This window comes from Cucurbita maxima, unplaced genomic scaffold, assembly GCF_002738345.1.
Source record: "Cucurbita maxima cultivar Rimu unplaced genomic scaffold, Cmax_1.0 Cma_Scf00003, whole genome shotgun sequence".
NCBI lineage: Eukaryota > Viridiplantae > Streptophyta > Magnoliopsida > Cucurbitales > Cucurbitaceae > Cucurbita > Cucurbita maxima.
Window position 1 is genome coordinate 451,249 of NW_019272019.1, and position 27,210 is coordinate 478,458.

Sequence of the window (27,210 nt, forward strand, 5' to 3'; positions counted from 1 at the left end):
GTGACCCCTCCCTTTTTCTCCTTTCATTTTTTTCAATTATCCATTAATAAACAAGTGATGCCCCTTTGAAACTCTCTTGGGTGAGAATAATTTCGTGAAGTTTATCCTTTATATATCAAATAGTTATGCTTCTAATATGTAGTTCAAGGTTGTGTTCTCAAAAGATGACTTCATTGATAAAAAAAAAAATTTCCTCGGATTCCTGTGATTCAAAAACTCTTATGAGTTCTTACCATTCTACTTGTTATTTAATGCAATTATTCCAGTTGTTGTCTTGTTCTTGTTGTTGTTTCCAACTATTTGTTGGATTTTTTGTCAATTTATAAATTGCTGAGCATTCTCCTCCCTTTGCTGGACATTTCAGAGTGTCATTGACATAGAATTCTATTTGTTGATCATAAATTCTCAAAATTATAGTTCCATTGTGGACATCTACTAATGTTCTCATTGTTTTAAAAAATGGTCTTCCTAAGATAATTCGTACATCACGATCTGCTTCATGGTCTAGAACAATAAAATTTGCTGGATATATGAATTTATCCACATGAATTAAAATTTCTTCAATCTTCGCTTAGGGATAAGTGATGGATCTATTGACTAGTTGGATGGTGACTGTAGTTAGTCTAGCCTCACTAATCCCTAACTTCTTATGAATGGATAGAGGTATTAAGTTGATGTTTGCCCCCAAGTCACATAATGTTCGGCCTAACTTTTTTCCTCAAATGGATACAAAAATAGCGAATGGGCGCGAGTCTTTTTCCTTTAGTGGGATTTTATTTTTTCGAATTGCACTACACTTTCCATTTAGTGCTATCACCTTTAATTCTTCTTACTTCCTCTTATTAAAGAGCACATCCTTCAAGAATTTTACATAATCCTAGAGTGCTCGATCTATTAGAAATGTACTGGCCTAGGTCAACATGTAAACCGCTCTAGCTCTAGTGCCATAATCTTAGCTTGTTCCACTCATGCATATTTTGTTAGGGAGATATTTCTATCAATCACCTAAAGCACGAAAACACATAATCTACTCATTAATGCATGCTTAATAGGCAGATATTCATATCAACCAGCAAGGAAATCATAATCTAAACATTCAAACAAACTCAATGGGAAAATAACACCCATTAGTCACGCACACCACATATTATAATATCTTATCCTCAATTCTAGCACAACAGAAAGAATAAAAATAGATATGCATCATAAAATCTCATCCTAGGGGCAGTTCGTTAATTTTCCTTAACATATATAGCATTTTCATCCAAATAGCCCTTTTAGAGTCCTAAATATACATAATCTACCATTTAATGCAAGATATGCTCGCAGGATAGTATGTCCTTGAGCAAGAATTACTTTAGAAGAGTAAGAATGATTATTTATATGGATGACGCATGCCTTAACGAGCTAGCTTTTCCTTGTGTTAGGAGCTTCAAATTTTCTAAAATTTCTCTACTATAACCTAATTCAAATCATAATGAGGTTAACAACGAAATCGGAGAAGAACAATCGAATATAGGTCAAAACATGTAAAAATTGGAACGATACAGAGGTGATTAGCATGGCCCCTGCAGAAGGATGACGCACACCAATTGAGAAATGGTTTTATTTTTTTTATAAATCAGAGTGGTGCAGCGGAAGTGTGTTGGGCATATAATCCACATGTCCTAGGATCAAAACCTAGCTTTGATATCAATCCTTAATGTCCTTTTAACTTTTTAAGGAACGGGAGCTTACATTTAGTTACTTAGGCAGCTCTACCAATGTTTTTGTACGTGATTAATGTTTGATGCCCTTTACGATGACTTTTATTATTGATTTTTCATGACATTTCCTTAATATGATGATGATTTTTTATACTAATGATTAAGCTTTCTTAATCATTCTTAAATGTCATGGAGGCTTATTGGGTCCTTAGGGGCATCTAGGTGATTTAGTCCTCATCTCGCATTTTTTTATGATGCTTGGGGTTAGCTCCTTGGGGGCTAACTCAATCTCTAGGTGCACTCAAGTCTAGACGTATGATTGCTACTCATAATCCTAGAGTGCTCGATAGAAATGTACTGACCTAGGTCAACGGTGCACTCAAGTCTAGACGTATGATTGCTACTCATAATCCTTGAGTGCTCGATAGAAATGTACTGACCTAGGTAAACATATAAACCGCTCTAGCTCTAATGCCCTAATTAGCTTAGATCACTCATGCATACTTTGTTAGAAAAATATTTCTATCAATCACGTAAAGCACGAAAAACATAATATACTCATTCACGCATGCCTATTAGGAATATGTTCCTATCCACCACTAAGGAAATCATAATCTAAACATTCAAGCAAACTCAATGGGGAAATAACCGTTATTAGTCACCCAGGAAACATATCATAATATCTTATCCTCCATTCCAGCACAATGGAAAGCATAAAAATCGGTATGCATCATAAATTCTCATCTTAGGGATATTTCCTTAATTTTTATTAACATATAAAATATCTTCATCCAAATAGTCCTTCTAGAGTCCTAAACATGAATATTCTAACACCTAAGGAAAGATATACTCCCATGCTATTATGTTCTTACACAAGTATTACTTGAGAAAAGCGAGAAAGACTATTTATATGGAGGACGTATGCTTTGTTGAGCAAGCTTTTTCTTGTGTTAGGAGCTTCAAATTTTCTAAAATTTCTCTAGTATAACCTAATTCAAATCATAAAATGGTCCACATCGAAATTAGGGAAGAGCAATCGAATATAGGTTAAAACGAGTAAAAATTGGAACGATACACAGAAGATTAGCATAGTCCTTGTGGAAGGATGACACACAAATCAAAAAATTGTCCAATTTTTTTATAAATCAGAGTGGCGCAGCGGAAGCGTGGTGGGCCCATAACCCACAGGTCCCAAGATTGAAACTTGGCTTTGATATGTTACACAACCCCAAGTCATGATTTTGAAAGTTATGATATAAAATCATATGGTATGAAGGAAAATAGGAAGAGAGGTTGTTTTGGACCTCATGAATTATTGTATCTTACAAGCATGGGGCTTATGATGACCCTTATGAAAGGGAATATGAGCATTATGTTTAACATGATGTTAAGATGGTTGCTACTACTTTCGGGTTTCCGACAACAACACCAGAGAATGCTAGTCCGACTAGAAGGGACCCAGAAGGTGTGTAATAATTCTGAATACGACTTAAAATGATAGGCCTTATTCATGTTCCATGTTTTAACTACTCATCCAACGATCCCATTAGGATAGTCACCTAAGGGAATATGACTTAAAATGACATGTTCCATTCATGTTTGTATATCCCATTAGGATAGTCACCTAAGGGAAACCTAAAATGTCAGGTCCCATTCATGTTCCCATTCACCATTACGATATTCACTTAAGGGAAACTTAAAATGACAAGTCACATTCATGTTTGTATATCCCATTAGGATAGTCACCTAAGGGAATACGACTTAAAATGATAGGTCCCATTCATGTTTGTATGTCTTTTCATTTTCTAGCTCCAATAGCGGGGTCACTTACTGAGTATAAAATACTCAAGCCACATGCTACTTCTATATTTCATGTAAAGTTTGTATGTCTTTTGTATTGTTTTAAAGACATTTTCTTAAACATGTAAGCCCATAACGTTGTTTTATGGAGATGATTTAATTGATTATTTCGGCATAAGAAGTTATATTATATATACGGTAGCGACTTTAAGTTAGTAGAAATCTAGAGTCCTTACATTTCTTCCCTCAATTCTTTCATGAAACTTAAAAGATTGAGTCTCAAGAAAGAAATAGGGGGCAATATCTCACCTTTTCATGGACTGTATCCTAAATTCTCAGCTTCCAAACTTGGTGGAATACTCAATTTTAGGGTTTATTGAGTACGATTTTTGTTGCATATTAAGGCCACAATTTTTTTCAGAAGAATTCTTCCTTATATTCCCCTCAAACTAAATGAATTAATTTAAGATGACAACTTTGTGCTACTATTGAATTCAAACTTTCGGTTTGCATCTGAACCTAAAATGTAGAGTTGATCCTCCTAGGCATCTTGATCTCAACGAATTACCCCTCAATTCCTTCATCAGATATGCTTTATTTAGATCCCTAAGTCTAACGAAACCTCAATTTTAAATAAAATGGGCTAGAAATAAGAGTTTGAGTTGCCCCCAAAACTTCATGATATTATATTTCTCTAATTGAGAACACTCTTGGAGTTATTGTCAAAATTTAGTGATAGTAAGTTTGAATTAGTCAAGATATTCATATTTATAATCATAATCATTTAATATTTGGAGAAGACCTTAACTATATAATATATATGAGATTCAGTTAATACAAGATATTCATATTCAGTAATATTTGAAGAATATATTAGTTATAGAATATATCTTAGATTCCGTTAATATTTTTCTCTTTAGATTTGATTAGTAGTATATTTTATTTTATTGTCAAGATTGACATAGTTTTATATTTTCCTTATTTGTAGGTATTAGTTGGTATCTTGTATTTATTTGAACGTTGTGAATGTTAATAAAGATTGAACCTTTGATTCGAATTCTATTTCTTTTTCCTAAATCTTATTCTTTCATTGACTAATAATATTTTCATATCTATTCACTCTTTTGAGTGGTAGATATTGCGTCATTTGGTATTAGAGTCAAGTTGGTACGGTTTGATATTATTACTAAACGAGATGAATGGGGAAAGTGCTTCTATGGGTATAGCTATGGAAAAGCTTGTTTGCAATAACTATAGTTATTAGAAGTTATGCATGGAAGCTTATCTACAGGGGGAAGATTTGTGGGATTTAATGGAAGGTGATGACATAGAAATTTCGGCAAATACTCCAGGAAATGTAGAATTACGCTGACAATAGAAGATCAAATGCGAACAACAGATACTCCACAGAATGCAAAATTACGTCGACAATGGAAGATCAAATTCGGAAAAGCCTTATTTACCTTGCAAACTTTGATTAGCAAGGAGTATATTGATCACGTTCGTGATTAAAAGTCACCAAAGCAAGTATGGGAAACACTTCAAAATTTGTTCACTAAGAAAAATACCGCTCGACTGCAATTTCTAGAGAATTAACTAGCTATGGTAACTCAAGGTAATTTTTCTGTTGAAGAATTTTTTTTAAGTTCAAAATCTGTGTTCTGAAATTTCAAAATTAGATGCTAAGGAGCCAGTGAGTGGTGCTCGATTACGGCGTCATCTTATTCGTGGATTACGAAAAGATTTTATGCCCTTTATTTCCTCAATACAACGGTGGGAAAATCAGCCTACAGTAATTGAGCTGGAGAATCTTCTTTTCAATCAGGAACCTTTGATTAAGCAAATGACTAACAACAACGAGTTTTCCCCAAAGTCATAAGATGTGTTGTATGTCAAAGATCAAAGGAGACAGAATTTTCATTCAAAGCCTTCTTCAAGCAATGAGAATCAATTCAGGAGTGAGGAGTTGTCAAAGAAGTCGTTTAAAGCTTGTTACAAATTTGAAAAACCTGGCCATTTTAAACGAGATTGTCAGTGAAAGTAGTGTGTGATCGTTGCGGAAAGCCAGGCCATATTAAGTCAAATTGCCAAGTCAATACAGGAATTAGAAGCAAATGTTGTACATGAAAGTAAAAATTCTTCCTATCAAATTTGGGAATATTGCTTAACCATTGAGGTTCTTGACCAGCCAACAAACGTGACTTCAGCTGTACATCAAGATGATGTCTCTACAGATGCTCATGCCTTTATAGACTAAAATGAAGAATGGATTCTCGATTTTGGTTGTTCTCATCATGCAACTGGAAACAAAACTCTTCTATCAGATGTTTTTCCACATTGTCAAGAGAAGAGTAAAGGGTCCAACAAAGTGGCTGAATTGGAATCACTGCATTCTCAACTCCAGGAGGAACTAAAGAAAACTAGTTTGGAACGATACAGAGAAGATTAGCATGGACCTTATGGAAGGATGACACAAACAAATCGAAAAATTGTCCAATTTTTTTATAAATTAGAGTGGCGCAGCGGAAGTGTGGTGGGCCCATGACCCACAGGTCCCAAGATTGAAACTTGGCTTTGATATGATGCACAACCCCAAGACATGATTTTGAAAATTATGATATAAAATCATATGGTAAGGAGGAAAATAGGAAGAGAGGTTGTTTTGGAACTCATGAATTATTGTATGTTACATAGGAAGAGAGGTTGTTTTGGAACTCATGAATTGTTGTATGTTACAAGCATGGGGCTTATGATGAACCTTATGAAAGGGAAAATGATCATTATGTTTTACATGATGTTAAGATGGTTGCTACTACTTTCGGGTTTCCGACAACAACACCAGAGAATGCTAGCCCGACTAGAAGGGACCCAGAAGGTGTGTAATAATTCCGAATACGACTTAAAATGATAGGTCCTATTCATATTGCATGTTTTAACTACTCATCCAACGATCCCATTAGGATAGTAACCTAAGGGAATATGACTTAAAATGACAGGTCCCATTCATGTTTGTATATCCCATTATGATAGTCACCTAAGGGAAGCTTAAAATGAGAGGTCCCATTCATGTTCCCATTCACCATTACGATATTCACCTAAGGGAAACTTAAAATGACAAGTCCCATTCATGTTTGTATATCCCATTAGGATAGTCACCTAAGGGAATACGACTTAAAATGATAAGTCCCATTCATGTTTTTATGTCTTTTTTTATTTTCTAGCTCCAATAATGGGATCACTTACTGAGTATAAAATATTCAAGCCACATGCTACTTCTATATTTCATGTAAAGTTTGTATGTCTTTTGTATTGTTTTAAAGACATTTTCTTAAACACGTAAGCCCATAACGTTGTTTTATGGAGATGATTTAATTGATTATTTCCGCATAAGAAGTTATATTATATATACGGTAGCGACTTTAAGTTAATAGAAATCTAGGGTCCTTACATTTCTCCCCTCAATTCTTTCATGAAACTTAAAAGATTGAGTCTCAAGAAAGAGTTAGGGGGCGATATCTCACATTTTCATGGACTGTATCCTAAATTATGAGCTTCCAAACTTGGTGGAATACTCAATTTTAGGGTTTATTGAGTACGATTATTGTTAAATATTAAGGTCACGATTTTTTTTAGAAGAATTCTTCCTTATATTCCCCTCAAACAAACTGTGGCTACTATTGGATTCAAACATTCGGTTTGCACCTCAACCTAAAATGTAGAGTTTGATCCTCCTAGACAGCTTGACCTCATACGAATTACCCCTCAATTCCTTCATCAGATATGCTTTATTTAGTTCCCTAAGTCTAACGAAAACCTCAATTTTAAATAAAATGAGCTAGAAATAAGAGTTTGAGTTTTGCCCCCAAAACTTGCATGATATTATATTTCTCTAATTGGGAACACTCTTGGTGTTATTGTCAAAATTTAGTGAAAGTTAGTTTGAATTAGTCAAGATATTCATATTTATAATCATAATCAGTTAATATTTTGAGAATACATTAGCTATATAATATATCTGAGATTCAGTTAATACAAGATATTCATATTCAGTTAATATTTGGAGAATATATTAGTTATAGAATATATCTTAGATTTCGTTAATATTTTTCTCTTTAGATATGATTAGTAGTATATTTTATTTTATTGAAAAGATTGAAATAGTTTATATTTTTCTTATTTGTAGGTATTAGTTGGTATCTTGTATTTATTTAAACGTTGTGGATATCAATAAAGATTGAACATTCGATTCAAATTCTATTTCTTATTCCTAAATCTTATTCTTTCATTGACTAATAATATTTTCATATCTATTCACCCTTTTGAGTGGTAGATATTGCGTCAGTTGGTATCAGAGCCAAGTTGGTACGGTTTGATATTATTACTAAACGAGATGAATGGGGGAAGTGCTTCTATGGGTATAGCTATGGAAAAGCTTGTTTGCAATAACTATAGTTATTGAAAGTTATGTTTGGAAGCTTATCTAGAGGGGGAAGATTTGTGGGATTTAATGGAAGATGATGACACAGAAATTCGAGCAAATACTCCACAAAATGTAGAATTACGCTGACAATGGGAGATCAAATGCGAAAAACAGATACTCCACCGAATGCAAAATTACGTCGACAATGGAAGATCAAATCCGGAAAATTCTTATTTACCTTGCAAACTTTGATTAGCAAGGAGTATATTGATCACGTTCGTGATTTAAAGTCACCAAAGCAAGTATAGGAAACACTTCAAAAGTTGTTCACTAAGAAAAATACCGCTCGACTGCAATTTCTAGAGAATGAACTAACAGCAACGAGTTTTCCCCAAAGCAAATGACTAACAACAACGAGTTTTTCCCAAAGTCTTCTTCAAGCAATGAGAATCAATTAAGGAGTGAGGAGTTGTCAAAGAAGCCATTTAAAGCTTGGTACAAGTAAGTGTGGAAAACCCGGCCATTTTAAACGAGATTGTCAGGTGGAAGTAATGTGTGATCGTTGCGGAAAGTCAGGCCATATTAAGCCAAATTGCCAAGTCAATGCAGGAATTAGAAGCAAATGTTGTACATGAAAGTAAAAATTCTTCCGATCAAATTTGGGAATATTGCTTAAACATTGAGGTTCTTGACCAGCCAACAAACGTGACTTCAGTTGTATATCAAGATGATGTCTCTACAGATGCTCATGCCTTTATAGACTACAATGAAGAATGGATTCTCGATTCTGATTGTTCTCATCATGCAACTGCAAACAAAACTCTTCTATCAGATGTTTTTCCACATTGTCAAAAGAAGAGTAAAAGGCCCAATAAAGTGCCTAAATTGGAATCACGGCTTTCTCAACTCTAGGAGGAACTGAAGAAAACAAGTGATCAACTAAGTGCATCTGAATCACACAAAAAGCAATCCCAACCGAAAGAAGAAGAAGAAAAGAAAAAACTATCAGATATGTCTGCAAAGCTTGAAGAATCCCAATAGCAGGTGTTTGAGCTCTCCGCTTCTGAGGAAGATCGTGTTCAAGAACTGCACAAACTTTCTCAAGATCGCAATCGGGCATGGAATTCCAAACTCGAAGCTGTTCAAAAGCAGCACGCAATGGATGCTCCATCATGCTTTAGGACAAGTTAAGGAACAAACCAGTGAAGAAGTTGTGAAAAAAAAATAAGCAATGTATGGTCCTAATCCGAGAACAAATTGAAGTTGAAAATCTAGGCAAGTTCATTCCCAAGAACCTTATTTTAACCTCTTATATCTAGCTCGTTAATAAGCCAAATGAATTGAAATCAGTCCTATACAATTCATGGTGTGTAGAACTACACGATTCGTGAAGAAATAGAGTAGACGCTCACTGATCAAGAGAAAAAACATTATTTATAGAGGATACAAAGTTGAGATTTTTATGTGCTTCTGATGTGCCAGCTTTAGAGCTTGTCATATCATCCTCTTTAGGTTTTTTACCTACTAAGTAATAAATAGATTAGTTTAACCATTTTTATACCACGTTTTCATTAAGTTTTGATTTGATGTCGGAGAAAATAAACTCAATTTGGTACCTACCCAAGAAAATTAAGGAGAAAATAACTTACAGAATGTAGCAAAAAGCGATCACGAACACGACCAAACAAGTAAACCACTATATAGACAACCCTTTGCTCACATTTTTGAATTGGTTCAAATACTTTTAGACCATTTCTCAAAAAAAAAAAAAAAAATATATATATATATATATATATATATATATATTTTTCTTGCAAATAGGCACTATTGTCCACTTACTCAAGAAGTTTGAAGGAGTTTCCACCTTGGGAAAGTCGTGAATAAAGGACCCAAATACAACCAAATTAGTAAGTAATAATTCGAGAAAGTTTTAAAAAAAATCCTTGTAGGATTCGATTAGAACCTTTGGCAAATGATTAACATTCATATTTAGAAGCCTAATTGACCGCATTATGGAAGATAACCCTCGAAAACCTAAAACTGTACCGTTTAGCACAATATTCTTTTGTACAGTATTTGCTGCATGAATTGTGAATACAAGTAGTTTTATTATCCAACAAGTACTTAAGCCTACTTTATTGATTTATTTTTCTTTACTTAGTAGGTTGAGTATCTTGCTCATATGTCCCCAATTAGTATTTGGGCGATAGTTGTGTGGCCTAGATCATGAGCTATGACCATTTTAGATCATGAGCTATTGTCTTACGATAAGCTGATCTTAAAACCTAGCTATTGAGTCGCACAAACTTTTTAGGATGATTAGGTACCTTATAGGAACGTTTGGGCATAACCCCTGTTCATAAATTAATCAACATGGGTTAGGGTTTACTTGGTACATAGGAATTAGTTATCACCCACAAGGGACTCCAAGAGTCATAGAAGATACACTATTAAGGTAGCTCTGGTTATGCGTAGTGGGGAACCATGGTCTTACACTTTTCTAGCCCAAGGAGCCTATATGAGTAGATAGTCTAGTGTTCTGGCCAATAGAAGCAATGAACAAATGAACAGTAGTTACTATTCTAACTTGAGGAGGGGGCAAGAATAGGTAATTTATTTATTTAGCATAAAAAGGCGAAGTCTTAGGTAGTTGTTGCTTGGTGTCACAATCAATGATACGATTGTGAGGCTAGAAAGTTATCGAGGATGATGACTAAGTTAAATGGGTAAGAGTTCACAACCACACTCAAAGAAAATAAGTTGTGACCCTCACACGCAAGACAGTCAAGGGGCGACCCTCAAGTGGCACCCATTCGACCATGGGAGGGCTAAGATTGAGAAGTATCATGATGCAACCGAGGAGGATAATCCATCATCCAACAGACCAAGAGTATGCATTCAAGTTAAGTCGAGGCATACACAAGATTCGAGAGATCAACATGACATGAGTGTCAAAGATAAGCTCAAAGAGAGTCAGGTTCGCCCGACCAGAAATCGATCCAAGAGGTGTGTGAACCAACTGGTGGGTCCATACGCGCACGTGTAGACCGTGTGTAGGGAAATTAAGTACAAATCCAAATTTCCCGGTTAGAATAACCACTGTATGAAAATAAACAATTATGATAGGTCCCACTCATGAAACTATACGTGATTGCATTCAACTCAAATAGGGGTCACCTACTCAATATTTCTTAAAATACTCAAGCCATGTGCTACTTCCATTTTAGGTAAAGGCAAGGCACCCCTGTACAGCTCGACCCTCAAGTAAAGACTATAACACATGCATAGAATAGTTGTATTTAAATTCCTAGATCATAGGTTAGTATAGGGAATTTTTCAATTTTAATTTTCACTTTTTTTTTTTCTTTCATTATGTTGCTTTAAAGTCACATAATGTTCGACCTAACTTTTTTCCTCCAATAGATACAAAAATAGCGAATGGGCGCGAGTCTTTTTCCTTTAGTGGGATTTTATTTTTTCGAATTGCACTACACTTTCCATTTAGTGCTATCACCTTGAATTCTTCTTACTTCCTCTTATTAGTGAGCACATCATTCAAGAATTTCACATAATGTGGCATTTGCTTCAAAGCTTCTATTAGTTGTATGTTTATATGAATTTCCTTCACAATATCCATGAACCTATTAAAATGGACTTCCTCTTACAAGTATTTTTTGAAACATACTCCATATGGTTAATTACATGTTCGAGTGTGTTTGGGATCACTATTCATGGTCTTTCCGAAACTAAATCTTTTTCAAATTGCTTAAATATATGCCCGATTGAGTCTAGTTTGGTAAAACTCAAACATTATTGTGAGAGACAGTCTAAATAGGTGAACCGACCCAAATAGTAAGCAAAGGTCGTTCCATGTAGCCATTTACCTGTTCGATCGTGTTAGAGTTTACTTTTCACAACCTCTCCGGAGCTGTTTTTCCTCAAACTTCTTAAGAATATCCAGAGTTGAATGTACTTTCTATAATATTAAAAATTATTGTAAGACCGTTATAAAAAGGGATGAATCGATCTAAACAATGTACAAATATAAGAAAAGGCAATAGAATGATGTGGTATATTCCTACGTTGCCACGTCACTCATCTTCTACATATTGTCTTTACGATACACGCGACAAAGACCGCTTCCTACCTCTGTAACTCATTCGTTCTCTAGCGAATCTATGACTGTCTCTAAGACCTAAGTATGATTGATCATTGGAGACTCATTTTAATTCATTTGGTTCAAAAACCACAAAAATATGTTGAGTCAAAATAGTCAACTTTTTGGTTCTTCGGTTCTAGTGACTTTTAGCTTATGGTTTCTTTAGTAAATATGTTTCTTTTCTTGCCACAAAGCAATGCAAATAAGTTTTTAGGGATGAGATTCATCGTGGAGAGGGGATTTCTCAATTTTTAGAAACTTAAGTCGAGCCTTCCTCTCGTTATTTTTCTTGAAGCGCTTCATAAAAATCTTTCTATTTTTACTCAATAAACTTTGGGAATATATTAGACATGCTAATTTTTACGAAATCAAAACCGCTTAAATTCTAGATTTCTTATAAATGGAGCACAATTGGCGTTTTGTAGATCTCTATCTTATGAACTTAAAGAGACCAAAATCTCGAAGAGATCTATGAAGAAGAATTTTTTTTTAAAAAAAAGTGAGTAAACATACCCATAATCTAACTTTCGATAAATCTTGTTACTTTTGACTTTTTAAAAATCCGTTACTTTTGACCTTTTACTATCTTTAAGTAACTATTCCTAGGCTATGTTTTTTTTTTTTTTTTTTTTTTTTTTTGGGATAAGATGAATGCATAATATTTGTTTAAATATAAATCTACTAGGGGACTCAGATATGTACCGTTAGGTCTGACTACAGGCTAGCACTCACTTATGCTGCTGGAAACCAATAGCAAAAAAAAAGTGTGTATAGTATCTTGCTCTACGCATCCATATAGAACACGTACTAGAGAAGAATCTTGTGCTCGTGACATACAGCATACAACACACTTTGATGGTTTCACGTGCCACCCTCAATTACAAATGTACGACGGTGCGACCATATTCAGGAGGCTTGACGCCAGTGTTCACATTCACTAGGGGCACTCATCATGAGTCAACTACATGCGTAGTCCCAAGTCCGTTTTCATGATCGGTTTATAGAATTGCGGTCTTAGTCTTTATCTCATTCCTACACTTGATTGGAGCACTCACCCTAAGCCATCTACCTGTGTAACCCCAAATCTTTTCCAAGGCTAGTTTACGAAATCGTAACTTCTTCCTTACCCGTTTTTACACTCAATAGAAGTTCTCATCTCGAGCTAACTACCCATGTAATCTCAAGTCCTTCTTGAAAGTCTAGATGTATGATTGCTACTCATAATCCTAGAGTGCTCGATAGAAATGTACTGACCTAGGTCAACGGTGCACTCTAGTCTAGACGTATGATTTCTACTCATAATCCTTGAGTGCTCGATAGAAATGTACTGACCTAGGTCAACATATAAACCGCTCTAGCTCTAATGCCCTAATCAGCTTAGATCTCTCATGCATACTTTGTTAGGAAGATATTTCTATCAATCACCTAAAGCACGAAAAACATAATCTACTCATTCATGCATGCCTATTAGGGATATGTTCCTATCAACCACTAAGGAAATCATAATCTAAACATTCAAGCAAACTCAATGGGGAAATAACACTCATTAGTCACCTAGGACACATATCATAATATCTTATCCTCCATTCCAGCACGATGGAAAGCATAAAAATCGGTATGCATCATAAATTCTCATCCTAGGGATATTTCCTTAATTTTTATTAACATATAAAATATCTTCATCCAAATAGTCCTTCTAGAGTCCTAATAATGCATATTCTAACACCTAAGGAAAGATATACTCCCATGCTATCATGTTTTTACACAAGTATTACTTGAGAAAAGCGAGAAAGACTATTTATATGGAGGACGTATGCTTTGTCGAGCAAGCTTTTTCTTGTGTTAGGAGCTTCAAATTTTCTAAAATTTCTCTAGTATAACCTAATTCAAATCATAAAATCGTCCACATCGAAATATGGGAAGAGCAATCGAATATAGGTTAAAACGGGTAAAAATTGGAACGATACAAAGAAGATTAGCGTGGTCCTTCTGGAAGGATGAAATACAAATCGAGAAATTGTCCAATTTTTTTATAAATCAGAGTGGCGCAGCGGAAGCGTGGTGGGCCCATAACCCACAAGTCCCAAGATTGAAACTTGGCTTTGATATGATGCACAAATAAGCCAGCATGGAGGGGATTAATTTCCAATTTGGTTAACTATGGGCCAATTTTACAATTTCCCACTTTGTAGGGCTATCTTTATAAATTTGGTTTATTACGAGGGCATTGTTCGCAAATTGGATTTCGCGTGGGTTAAATTTTTTATTTCACTCTTTTAGAATTATTTTTCCAAAAATACACTTTCAGGGCCTTTTACTATCTTTACGTAACTATTCCTAGGCTATGCTATTTTTTTTTTTTTTTTTTTTTTTTTTTTTTTTTTTTTTTTTTTTTTTTTTTTTTTTTTTTTTTTTTTTTTTTTTTTTTTTTNTAGGTCTGACTACAGGCTAGCAATCACTTATGCTGCAGGAAACCAATAGCAAAAAAAAAAGTGTGTATAGTATCTTGCTCTACGCATCCATACAGAACACGTACTAGAGAAGAATCTTGTGCTCGTGACATACACCATACAACACACTTTGAGGGTTTCACGTGCCACCCTCAATTACAAATTTACGTCGGTGCGACCCTATTCAGGAGGCTTGACGCCGTGTTCACATTCACTAGGGGCACTCATCATGAGTCAACTACATGTGTAGTCCCAAGTCCGTTTTGATGATCGGTTTATAGAATTGCGGTCTTAGTCTTTATCCCATTCCTACACTTGATTGGAGCACTCACCCTAAGCCATCTACCTGTGTAACCCCAAATCTTTTCCAAGGCTAGTTTACGAAATCGTAACTTCTTCCTTACCCGTTTGTACACTCAATAGAAGTTCTCATCTCGAGCTAACTATCCATGTAATCTCAAGTCCTTCTTCAAGATCAATTTACATGATTGCAACATTAGCCTTGACTCGACCCTACACTCAATAATAGCTCAAGTAACTTTGGGGTTCTGATGATATTTTTTATACTATTGTTAAGCTTTCTTAATCATTATTAGATGTCATGGAGGGTTATTAGGTCCTTAGGGGCATCTAGGTGATTTATTCCTCATCTTGCATTTTTTAGGATGCTTGGGGTTAGCTCCTCGGGGCTAGTTCATTCTCTGGGTGCACCCAAGTCTAGACATATGATCGATACTTAGAATCCTAGAGTGCTCGATCTATTAGAAATGTACTGGCCTAGGTCAACATGTAAACCGCTCTAGCTCTAGTGCCATAATCTTAGCTTGTTCCACTCATGCATACTTTGTTAGGGAGATATTTTTATCAATCACCTAAAGCACGAAAACACATAATCTACTCATTAATGCATGCTTAATAGGCAGATATTCATATCAACCAGCAAGGAAATCATAATCTAAACATTCAAACAAACTCAATGGGGAAATAACACCCATTAGTCACGCATACCACATATTATAGTATCTTATCCTCAATTCTAGCACAATGGAAAGCATAAAAATCGATATGCATCATAAAATCTCATACTAGGGGCAGTTCGTTAATTTTCCTTAACATATATACCATTTTCATCCAAATAGCCCTTTTAGAGTCCTAAATATGCATAATCTACCATTTAAGGCCAGATATGCTCGCATGCTAGTATGTCCTTGAGCAAGAATTACTTTTGAAGAGTAAAAATGATTATTTATATGGATGACGCATGCCTTGCCGAGCTAGCTTTTCCTTGTGTTAGGAGCTTCAAATTATCTAAAATTTCTCTAGTATAACCTAATTCAAATCATAATGAGGTTAACAACGAAATCGGAGAAGAACAATCGAATATAGGTCAAAACATGTAAAAATTGGAAAGATACAGAGGTGATTAGCATGGCCCCTTCAGAAGGATGACACACACCAATTGGGAAATGGTTCGATTTTTTTTATCAATCAGAGTGGCGCAGCGGAAGCGTGGTGGGCCCATAACCCATAGGTCCCAGGATCGAAACCTTAACTTCAAGGAACGATACCACTGTTTCTGTACCTGATTAATGTTTGATGCCCTTGATGATGACTTTTATTATTGATGAATATGATGTTTCATGACAATTCCTTAATATGATGACCATTTTTTATACTATTGATTAAGCTTTCTTAATCATTCTTAAATGTCATGGAGGCTGGGTCCTTAGGGGCATCTAGGTGATTTAGTCCTCATCTCGCATTTCTTTATGATGCTTGGGGTTAGCTCCTTGGGGGCGAACTCAATCTCTATGTGCACTCGAGTCTAGACGTATGATTGCTACTCATAATCCTAGAGTGCTCGATAGAAATGTACTAACCTAGGTCAACGGTGCACTCAAGTCTAGACGTATGATTGCTACTCATAATCCTTGAGTGCTCGATAGAAATATACTCACCTAGGTCAACATATAAACCGCTCAAGCTTTAATGCCCTAATTAGCTTAGATCACTCTTGCATACTTTGTTAGGAAGATATTTCTATCAATCACCTAAAGCACGAAAAACATAATCTACTCATTCATGCATGCCTATTAGGGATATGTTCCTATCAACCAGTAAGGAAATCATAATCCAAACATTCAAGCAAACTCAATGGGGAAATAACACTCATTAGTCACCCAGGACACATATCATAATATCTTATCCTCGCACAATGGAAAGCATAAAAATGGGTATGCATCATAAATTCTCATCCTAGGGATATTTCCTTAATTTTTCTTAACATATAAAATATTTTCATCAAAATAATCCTTCTAGAGTCCTAAACATGCATATTCTAACACCTAAGGAAAGATATACTCCCATGCTATTATGTTCTTACACAAGCATTACTTGAGAAAAGCGAGAATGACTATTTAGATGGATGGCGTATGCCTTGTCGAGCAAGCTTTTTTTTGTGTTAGGAGCTTCAAATTTTCTAAAATTTCTCTAGTATAACCTAATTCAAATCATAAAATCGTCCACATCGAAATCAGGGAAGAGCAATCGAATATAGGTTAAAACGGGTAAAAATTGGAACGATACACAGAAGATTAGCATAGCCCCTACAGAAGAATGACACACACCAATTGAGAAATGGTTCAATTTTTTTATAAATTAGAGTGGCGCAACGGAAGCATGGTGGGACAATAACTCACAGTTCCTAGGATCGAAACCTGGCTCTAATATCGATCCTTAATGTCCTTAACTTCAAGGAACGGGAGCTTACATTTAGTTACTTAGGCAGCTGTACCACTGTTTCTGTACGTGATTAATGTTTGATGCCCTTGATGATGACTTTTATTATTGATGAATTATGATGTTTCATGACATTTTCTTCATATGATGATGATTTTTTACTATTCATTAAGCTTTCTTAATCATTCTTAAATGTCATGGAGGCTTATTGGGTCCTTAGAGGCATCTAGGTGATTTAGTCCGCATCTCGCATTTTTTTATGATGCTTGGGGTTAGCTCCTTGGGGGCTAACTCAATCTCTAGGTGCACTCAAGTCTAGACGTATGATTGCTATTCATAATCCTTGAGTGCTCGATAGAAATGTACTGAACTATGTCAACATATAAACCGCTCTAGCTCTAATGCCCTAATTAGCTTAGATCACTCTTGCATACTTTGTTAGGAAGATATTTCTATCAATCACCTAAAGCACGAAAAACATAATCTACTCATTCATGCATGCCTATTAGGGATATGTTCCTATCAACCACTAAGGAAATCATAATCTAAACATTCAAGCAAACTCAATGGGGAAATAACACTCATTAGTCACCCAGGACACATATCATAATACCTTATCCTCCATTCCAGCACAATGGAAAGCATAAAAATGGGTATGCATCATAAATTCTCATCCTAGGGATATTTCCTTAATTTTTATTAACATATAAAACATCTTCATCCAAATAGTCCTTCCAGAGTCCTAAACATGCACATTCTAACACCTAAGGAAAGGTATACTCCCATGCTATTATGTTCTTACACAAGCATTACTTGTGTTAGGAGCTTCAAATTTTCTAAAATTTCTCTAGTATAACCTAATTCAAATCATAAAATGGTCCACATCGAAATCAGAGAAGAGAAATCGAATATAGGTTAAAACGGGTAAAAATTGGAACGATACACAGAAGATTAGCATGGCCCCTGCAGAAGAATGACACACACAAATTGAAAAATTGTCCAATTTTTTTATAAATCAGAGTGGCGCAACGGAAGCATTGTGGGCCCATAACGCACAGGTCCCAAGATTGAAACTTGGCTTTCATATGATACACAACCCCAAGACATGATTTTGAAAGTTATGATATAAAATCATATGGTATGAAGGAAAATAGGATGAGAGGTTGTAGCATGGCCCCTGCAGAAGAATGACACACACAAATCGAAAAATTGTCGAATTTTTTTATAAATTAGATTGGCGCAGCCGAAGCGTTGTGGGCCCATAACGCACAGGTCCCAAGATTGAAACTTGGCTTTGATATGTTACACAACCCCAAGTCATGATTTTGAAAGTTATGATATAAAATCATATGGTATGAAGGAAAATAGGAAGAGAGGTTGTTTTGGACCTCATGAATTATTGTATGTTACAAGCATGGGGCTTATGATGAACCTTATGAAAAGGAAAATGATCATTATGTTTAACATGATGTTAAGATGATTGCTACTACTTTCGGGTTTCCGACAACAACACCAGAGAATGCTAGTCCGACTAGAAGGGACCCAGAAGGTGTGTAATAATTCTGAATACGACTTAAAATGATAGGCCTTATTCATGTTGCATGTTTTAAGTACTCATCCAACGATCCCATTAGGATAGTCACCTAAGGGAATATGACTTAAAATGACATGTTCCATTCATGTTTGTATATCCCATTAGGATAGTCACCTAAGGGAAACCTAAAATGTCAGGTCCCATTCATGTTCCCATTCACCATTACGATATTCACCTAAGGGAAACTTAAAATGACAAGTCACATTCATGTCTGTATATTCCATTAGGATAGTCACCTAAGGGAATACGACTTAAAATGATAGGTCTCATTCATGTTTGTATGTCTTTTCATTTTCTAGCTCCAATAGCGGGGTCACTTACTGAGTATAAAATACTCAAGCCACATGCTACTTCTATATTTCATGTAAAGTTTGTATGTCTTTTGTATTGTTTTAAAGACATTTTCTTAAACATGTAAGCCCTTAACGTTGTTTTATGGAGATGATTTAATTGATTATTTCTGCATAAGAAGTTATATTATATATACGGTAGCGACTTTAAGTTAGTAGAAATCTAGAGTCCTTACATTTCTCCCCTCAATTCTTTCATGAAACTTAAAAGATTGAGTCTCAAGAAAGAAATAGGGGGAAATATCTCACCTTTTTTCATGGACTGTATCCTAAATTATCAGCTTCCAAACTTGGTGGAATACTCAATTTTAGGGTTTATTGAGTACGATTTTTGTTGCATATTAAGGCCACAATTTTTTTCAGAAGAATTCTTCCTTATATTCCCCTCAAACTAAATGAATTAATTTAAGATGACAACTGTGGCTACTATTGAATTCAAACTTTCGGTTTGCATCTGAATCTAAAATGTAGAGTTGATCCTCCTAGGCAGCTTGATCTCAACGAATTACCCCTCAATTCCTTCATCAGATATGCTTTATTTAGTTCCCTAAGTCTAACGAAACCTCAATTTTAAATAAAATGGGCTAGAAATAAGAGTTTGATTTGCCCCCAAAACTTGCATGATATTATATTTCTCTAATTGAGAACACTCTTGGAGTTATTGTCAAAATTTAGGGAAAGTAAGTTTGAATTAGTCAAGATATTCATATTTATAATCATAATCAGTTAATATTTGGAGAATATGTTAACTATATAATATATCTGAGATTCAGTTAATATTTTGAGAATATATTAGTTATAGAATATATCTTAGATTCCGTTAATATTTTTCTCTTTAGATTTGATTAGTAGTATAATTTATTTTATAGTCAAGATTGAGATAGTTTATATTTTCGTTATTTGTAGGTATTAGTTGGTATCTTGTATTTATTTGAACGTTGTGAATATTAATAAAGATTGAACCTTCGATTCGAATTCTATTTCTTATTCCTAAATCTTAATAATATTTTCATATCTATTCACCCTTTTGAGTGGTAGATATTGCGTCAGTTGGTATTCGAGCCAAGTTGGTACGGTTTGATATTATTATTAAACGAGATGAATGGGAAAAGTGCTTCTATGGGTACAGCTATGGAAAAGCTTGTTTGCAATAACTATAGTTATTGGAAGTTATGCATGGGAGCTTATCTACTGGGGGAAGATTTGTGGGATTTAATGGAAGGTGATACAAAAATTTCAGCAAATACTCCACGAAATGTAGAATTACGCTGACAATGGAAGATCAAATGCGAACAACAGATACTCCATAGAATGCAAAATTACGTCGACAATGGAAGATCAAATTTGAAAAAGCCTTATTTACCTTGCAAACTTTGATTAGCAAGGAGTATATTGATCACGTTCGTGATTTAAAGTCACCAAAGCAAGTATGGGAAACACTTCAAAAGTTGTTCACTAAGAAAAATACCGCTCGACTGCAATTTCTAGAGAATGAACTAGCTATGGTAACTCAAGGGAATTTTTCTGTTGAAATTTTTTTTTTTAAAGTGAAAAATCTGTGTTCTAAAATTTCAAAATTAGATGCTAAGGAGCCAGTGAGTGGTGCTCGATTACAGCGTCATCTTATTCGTGGATTACGAAAAGATTTTATGCCCTTTATTTCCTCAAAACAAGGGTGGGCAAATCAGCCTACAGTAATTGAGCTGGTGAATATCTTTTCCAATCAAGAAGGTTTGATTAAGCAAATGACTAACAGCAACGAGTTTTCCCCAAAGCAAATGACTAACAGCAACGAGTTTTTCCCAAAGTCTTCTTCAAGCAATGAGAATCAATTAAGGAGTGAGGAGTTGTCAAAGAAGCCATTTAAAGATTGTTCTCATCATGCAACTGGAAACAAAACTCTTCTATCAGATGTTTTTCCACATTGTCAAAAGAAGAGTAAAAGGCCCAACAAAGTTTCTAAATTGGAATCACGGCTTTCTCAACTCTAGAAGGAACTGAAGAAAACAAGTGATCAACTAAGTGCATCTGAATCACACAAAAATCAATCCCAACCGAAAGAAGAAGAAGAAAAGAAACAACTATCAGATATGCCTGCAAAGCTTGAAGAATCCCAATAGCAGGTGTTTGAGCTCTCCGCTTCTGAGGAAGATCGTGTTCAAGAACTGCACAAACTTTCTCAAGATCGCAATCGGGCATGGAAGTCCAAACTCGAAGCTGTTCAAAAGCAGCACGCAATGGATGCTCCTGCATTGGCCTCTGCCATAAATGAAGTTCAGATGCTCAAGGTCAGCTGTACATGGTGTCTAAATCCAACCAAACCCGAAGTAACCTCGCTAAGTCTATGGAAAAGCTTCAATCAGATGGAATCAAAGTTGTTGAAGCCTACAACTCTTTCTCACCAGAATTGGAGGAATCAAAAGATCGGAATTCAGGGAGGGATGGCTTTGATTATTATGGAGGGAAGGGAAGATGCCAGAAAGGTTTAAATTTCGGTCGTGTTGGTGGTGGATTTAGGAATTATGGCTCGAATGGTTCGTATGAGAGGAGTAACAGGTATTCGATGATTCATCTAACTCGATGTGGGGTTTGTCAAGGGTCTTTGGTGAAAATAGGAGGAAGAAAGATGAAGGTAATTCGGGTAGCGGGGGTGGTGGTAGTCGACCGAAGCTTAATCTGCAGCCACGTACGCTGCCGGTGAATGTGTGAAGTCGTCAAATATATTAGGGACGACGGCGAGGTCCAAGAGTTCAAACCCATTTGGAATGGTGAGGCCGAGGGAAGAGGTTCTAGCTGAGAAAGAACATGATTGGAAAAAACTTGACAAGGAGTTAGAGTCGAAAATTATGGAAGTGTCAGGTGAGAAGACTGAAAAATCCAACGCCATTGGAAAAAAGAGCTTTGGCAATGGAATTGGTCAGGCTGCTGAGGACAAAACAGAGAGGAGCTGGAGGAAGCCGAGTTTCAATAACTCTGGACCCGTGGGGCGGGGTGCTGAACCTGATAAAAATCCTAGTGGTTTTATGGATGCTAATTGGGCAGGTGACGTAAACGATAGATGCTCCACAAGAGGTTTTTGTTTTACAGCAGGCTCTGTTGCAATTTCATGGTGCAGTAAAAAGCCAAGCATCGTTGCTTTGTCATGTTGTGACGCAGAATATGTAGCTGCTACAATGGCTACTCAAGGATTTTTGTGGCTGATCAGGAGGCTTATTCAAGAAATGGTGACTACTCATTATCATTTTGTTTGAGAGAATGCTAATGCAGGATGTTGAATTGCAGAAAATACAGACTAATGAGCAAGTTGCGGACATATTTACTAAGGCACTTGCGAAAGTGAAGTTTGAAGTTTTTCGTAAAGGCTCTGAGAGCTATTGAGAATATAAGCTTGCAAGAACGGAGGCTGTCAAAATTTAATGCAAACTTAGTGTTAGTTTGAATTAGTCAAAATATGTCAAAATTTAATGCAAACTTAGTGTTAGTTTGAATTAGTCAAAATATTCATAATCCGTTAATATTTGGAGAATATATTAGTTATAGAATATATGTTAGATTCAATGAATATTTTTATCTTTAGATTTGATTAGAAGTATATTTTATTTTATTGTCAAGATTTAAATAGTTTATATTTTTCTTGTTTGTAGGTATTAGTTGGTATCTTGTATGTATGTAAACGTTGTGAATATCAATAATGAAGATTGAACCTTTGATCCCAATTCTATTTCTTATTCTTAAATCTGTATTCTTTGGCTGAGTAATAATATTTTCATATCTATTCACACTCTTGAGTGGTAGATATTGCGTTAGCTATTACCCTTTCAGGTCTTCTATGGAAATGTTTCTTGGAGGTGCAGAAACCGATTGGGATAGGTCTCACGCGACGAATTCGCGTGTAAAATCGAATTGAATTTTTTAACCTCCTCTGGATTACTTCAATGGCAGCCCAAATTTGGGAAATAGATTTGGGGCATTTTGCCCCCTTCTTTCCTTCACCAAAATTGTGGTTAATCTTATTTAGAAAGAATTAGAAACAATTTGGAGGGAAATGATTGACTATAACTCTCCAATTTGGAAGGAACATGAGAACTCAAAACCTAAAAAATGAAAAAGCTTATAACTCGTGATTGAAGGCTCGATGTTGCTTGCTTCTTGCTCCAAATGAACGCACATGGCTCATGACTTAAGAGAAATGATCCACCGCCTTTGAAACGTTTAGAACCACCATGATTTTGTAGTTGATCCTTTTGGATTTTTTCGCTTGAAAATCCTGTGCCGATCATAGCTGTTGACTCGACCTAATGTCGTGACCTGCTCTACTCCTCAGCGATTGCATAGCTCGACTCTACCACTTCGTTCCAATGTTTTTTAGACCTTCCATTTTTGTTTTTTTTTTTTTTAATCCTCTTGAAGCCCATTTTAGTATTTCTAAAAGAAATTGAGATGAGTATGGCCACTTTTTGCCCAATTTAAAGAATTCTAAGATAAATTATAGGTTTAATTGTGGGCATTAGGTAAATTAAAATGCTGAACGTGTTCTAATCCGGTGTCGTGAATTCTCATAAGTTGACTTGAATTTCAAAGGATAGATTTGGACTAGCTCCATAGTTAAATTAGCAACTTCGACTTAAGCTACTCAGTTAAGTGGCTCGACTTTTGACTTAGTTGAGCGAATTGTACGTTGTACGATTACACGTGCCTCGTGTCCCTATGTTGTGTTATACCATATTTATAAGTTGTGGTATAATGTGATTATTTCTTGTTATAGAATAGTATGATGCTGATAATATTTTATGTATAAACCTCCATACACCATGTTGTGTAAGCTATGTTAAGTATGAAAGATCTGTCAAGAATTTTGTATGCATGATGCATAGGCTGGTTATTATTAACCTACATCACTACTTTTCCCGTTTATAAAATTAGGCAAAGAATCGAGAGTAATTCAAGGAAAATTTTTGGGTAAGCCTTCTCCATTTTCTTCAAAAATCTTCCTTTATAGAAAATTTCAAAGGCTACTTTTGGTCTCTTTAGACTACTGAGGAAAGAGCTTAATAGGAGGATAGAGTTTTGTCAGTCAAGCCCTTCTATTAGAAGTTTTGAATTTTGTTGTTTTTTATTCCAAAGAATTAGAAGGTAAAATCTATCCCAAAAGTATCTTGAGCACGAAAAGCTCAAAGAATAATAAGCAAAGGAAGACTCTCAGTTTCTTTAGGCAAGTTTGGTCCTAAGTTTCTAAACATTGAAAAATTACTCCTCCACAATGAATTTCATGGTTAAAAACCAATTTGTTAAACTTTGTGGTAAGGAGAGGAGCAACTTTGGTGAAGAACCCAAAGGCCAACGATGAATTTGTAAGTTTTGAAATCCACAACTTAAACCACGAAATTCGTTCTCCGTCATTTGAGTCATAACATTGATCTTATTTCATTAGCTTTAGGGCAAGTTAAGGAACAAATTAGTGAAGAAGTGAAAAAAAATAGCTTTAGGGCAAGTTAAGGAACAAACCAGTGAAGAAGTTGTGAAAAAAAAAATAAGCAATGTATGGTCCTAATCCGAAAACAAATTGAAGTTGAAAATCTAGGTAAGTTCATTTTCAGGTACCTTATTTTAACCTCTTATATCTAGCTCGTTAATAAGCCAAATGAATTGAAATCAGTCCTATATAATTCATGGTGTGTAGAACAACACGATTCGTGAAGAAATAGAGTAGACGCTCACTGATCAAGAGAAAAAACATGATTTTTAGCGGATACAAAGTTGAGATTTTTATGTGCTTCTGGTGTGCGAGCTTTAGAACTTGTCATATCATCCTCTTTAGGTTTTTTACCTACTAAGTAATAAATAGATTAGTTTAACCATTTTTATACCACGTTCTCATTAAGTTTTGATTTGATGTTGGAGAAAATAAACTCAATTTGGTACCTACCCAAGAAAATTAAGGAGAAAATAACTTACAAAATGTAGCAAAAAGCGATCACGAACACGAACACGACCAAACAAGTAAACCACTATATAGACAACCCTTTGCTCACATTTTTGAATTGGTTCAAATACTTTAAGACCATTTCTCAAAAAAAAAAAATTATTTTTCTTGCAAATAGGCACTATTGTCCACTTACTCAAGAAGTTTGATGGAGTTTCCGCCCTTGGAAAGTCGTGAATAGAGGACCCAAATACAACCAAATTAGTAAGTAATAATTCGAGAAAGTTTTAAAAAAATACTTGTAGGATTCGATTAGAACCTTTGGCAAATGATTAACATTCATATTTAGAAGCCTAATTGACCGCATTATGAAAGATAACCCCCGAAAACCTAAAACTTTACCGTTTAGCACAATATTCTTTTGTACAGTATTTGCTGCATGAATTGTGAATACAAGTAGTTTTATTATCCCACAAGTACTTAAGCATACTTTATTGATTTATTTTTCTTTACTTGAGTAGGTTGAGTATCTTGCTCATATGTCCCCAATTAGTATTTGGGCGATAGTTGTGTGGCCTAGATCATGAGCTATGACCATTTTAGATCATGGGCTATTGTCTTACGATAAGTTGATCTTAAAACCTAGCTATTGAGTCATACAAATTTTTTGGGATGATTATGGTACCCTATAGGAACATTTTAGATCATGGTACCCTATAGGAACGTTTGGGCATAACCCCTATTCATAAATTAATCAACATGGGTTAGGGTTTACTTGGTACATAGGAATTAGTTATCACCCATAAAGGGACTCCAAGAGTCATAGAAGATACACTATTAAGGTAGCTTTGGTTATGCGTAGTGGGGAACCATGGTCTTACACATTTCTAGCCCATGGAGCCTATATGAGTAGATAGTCTAGTGTTCTAGCCAATAGAAGCAATGAACAGTAGTTACTATTCTAACTTGAGGAAGGTGCAAGAATAGGTAATTTATTTATTTAGCATAAAAAGGCGAAGTCTTAGGTAGTTGTTGCTTGGTGTCACAATCAATGATACGATTGTGAGGCCAGAAAGTTATCGAAGATGATGACCAAGTTAAATGGGTAAGAGTTCACAACCACACTAAAAAAAAAAATAAGTTGTGACCCCCACACGCAAGACAGTCAAGGGGCGACCCTCAAGTGGCGCCCATCCGACCATGGGAGGGCCAAGATTGAGAAGTATCATGATGCAACCGAGGAGGATGGTCCATCATCCAACACACCAAGAGTATGCATTCAAGTTAAGTCGAGGCTTACACAAGATTCGAGAGATCAACGTGACATGAGTGTCAAAGATAAGCTCGAAGAGGGTCAGGTTCGCTCGACCAGAAATTGGTCCAAGAGGTGTGTGAACCAACTGGTGGTTCCATACGCGCACGTGTAGACCGTGTGTAGGGAAATTAAGTACACATTCAAATTGCCCGATTAGAATAGCCACTGTATGAAAATAAACATTTATGATAGGTCCCACTCATGAAACTATACGTGATTGCATTAAACTCAAATAGGGGTCACCTACTTAGTATTTCTTAAAATACTCAAGCGATGTGCTACTTCCATTTTAGGTAAAGGCAAGGCACCCCTGTACAGCTCGACCCTCAAGTAAAGACTATAACACATGCATAGAATAGTTGTATTTAAATTCCTAGATCATAGGTTAGTATAGGGAATTTTTCAATTTTAATTTTCACTTTTTTTTTTTTTTTTTTTTTACTTTCATTATGTTGCTTTAAAGTCACATAATGTTCGACCTAACTTTTTTCCTCCAATAGATACAAAAATATCGAATGGGCGCGAGTCTTTTTCCTTTAGTGGGATTTTATTTTTTCGAATTGCACTACACTTTCCATTTAGTGCTATCACCTTGAATTCTTCTTACTTCCTCTTATTAGTGAGCACCTCGTCCAAGAATTTCACATAATGTGGCATTTGCTTCAAAGCTTCCATTAGTGGTATGTTTATATGAATTTCCTTCACAATATCCATGAACCTATCAAAATGGACTTCCTCTTACAAGTATTTTTTG

At 35.4% G+C, this 27,210-nt stretch overlaps 7 non-coding genes and 2 pseudogenes across 7 annotated transcripts; all 9 read left to right on the plus strand.

The window, feature by feature from the left end:
• Nucleotides 1-1,508: 1,508 nt before the first annotated feature.
• Nucleotides 1,509-1,614, plus strand: LOC111477370. The gene has a single exon (XR_002717289.1). It is a non-coding gene; the product is annotated as a U6 spliceosomal RNA (small nuclear RNA).
• Nucleotides 1,615-2,742: 1,128 nt separating this feature from the next.
• LOC111477383 lies at nt 2,743-2,846 on the plus strand. Its single transcript, XR_002717301.1, has one exon. It is a non-coding gene; the product is annotated as a U6 spliceosomal RNA (small nuclear RNA).
• Nucleotides 2,847-2,850: 4 nt separating this feature from the next.
• Nucleotides 2,851-2,922, plus strand: TRNAM-CAU. Its single transcript has one exon. It is a non-coding gene; the product is annotated as a tRNA-Met (tRNA).
• Nucleotides 2,923-5,897: 2,975 nt separating this feature from the next.
• On the plus strand, nt 5,898-6,009 carry LOC111477395 (annotated as a pseudogene).
• An 8,004-nt stretch (nt 6,010-14,013) lies between these two features.
• On the plus strand, nt 14,014-14,116 carry LOC111477397. Its single transcript, XR_002717314.1, has one exon. It is a non-coding gene; the product is annotated as a U6 spliceosomal RNA (small nuclear RNA).
• A 1,794-nt stretch (nt 14,117-15,910) lies between these two features.
• On the plus strand, nt 15,911-16,016 carry LOC111477385. The gene has a single exon (XR_002717303.1). It is a non-coding gene; the product is annotated as a U6 spliceosomal RNA (small nuclear RNA).
• A 1,066-nt stretch (nt 16,017-17,082) lies between these two features.
• LOC111477380 lies at nt 17,083-17,187 on the plus strand. The gene has a single exon (XR_002717298.1). It is a non-coding gene; the product is annotated as a U6 spliceosomal RNA (small nuclear RNA).
• Nucleotides 17,188-18,178: 991 nt separating this feature from the next.
• Nucleotides 18,179-18,283, plus strand: LOC111477369. The gene has a single exon (XR_002717288.1). It is a non-coding gene; the product is annotated as a U6 spliceosomal RNA (small nuclear RNA).
• Nucleotides 18,284-18,381: 98 nt separating this feature from the next.
• LOC111477336 lies at nt 18,382-18,497 on the plus strand (annotated as a pseudogene).
• The last annotated feature ends 8,713 nt before the right edge of the window (nt 18,498-27,210 follow it).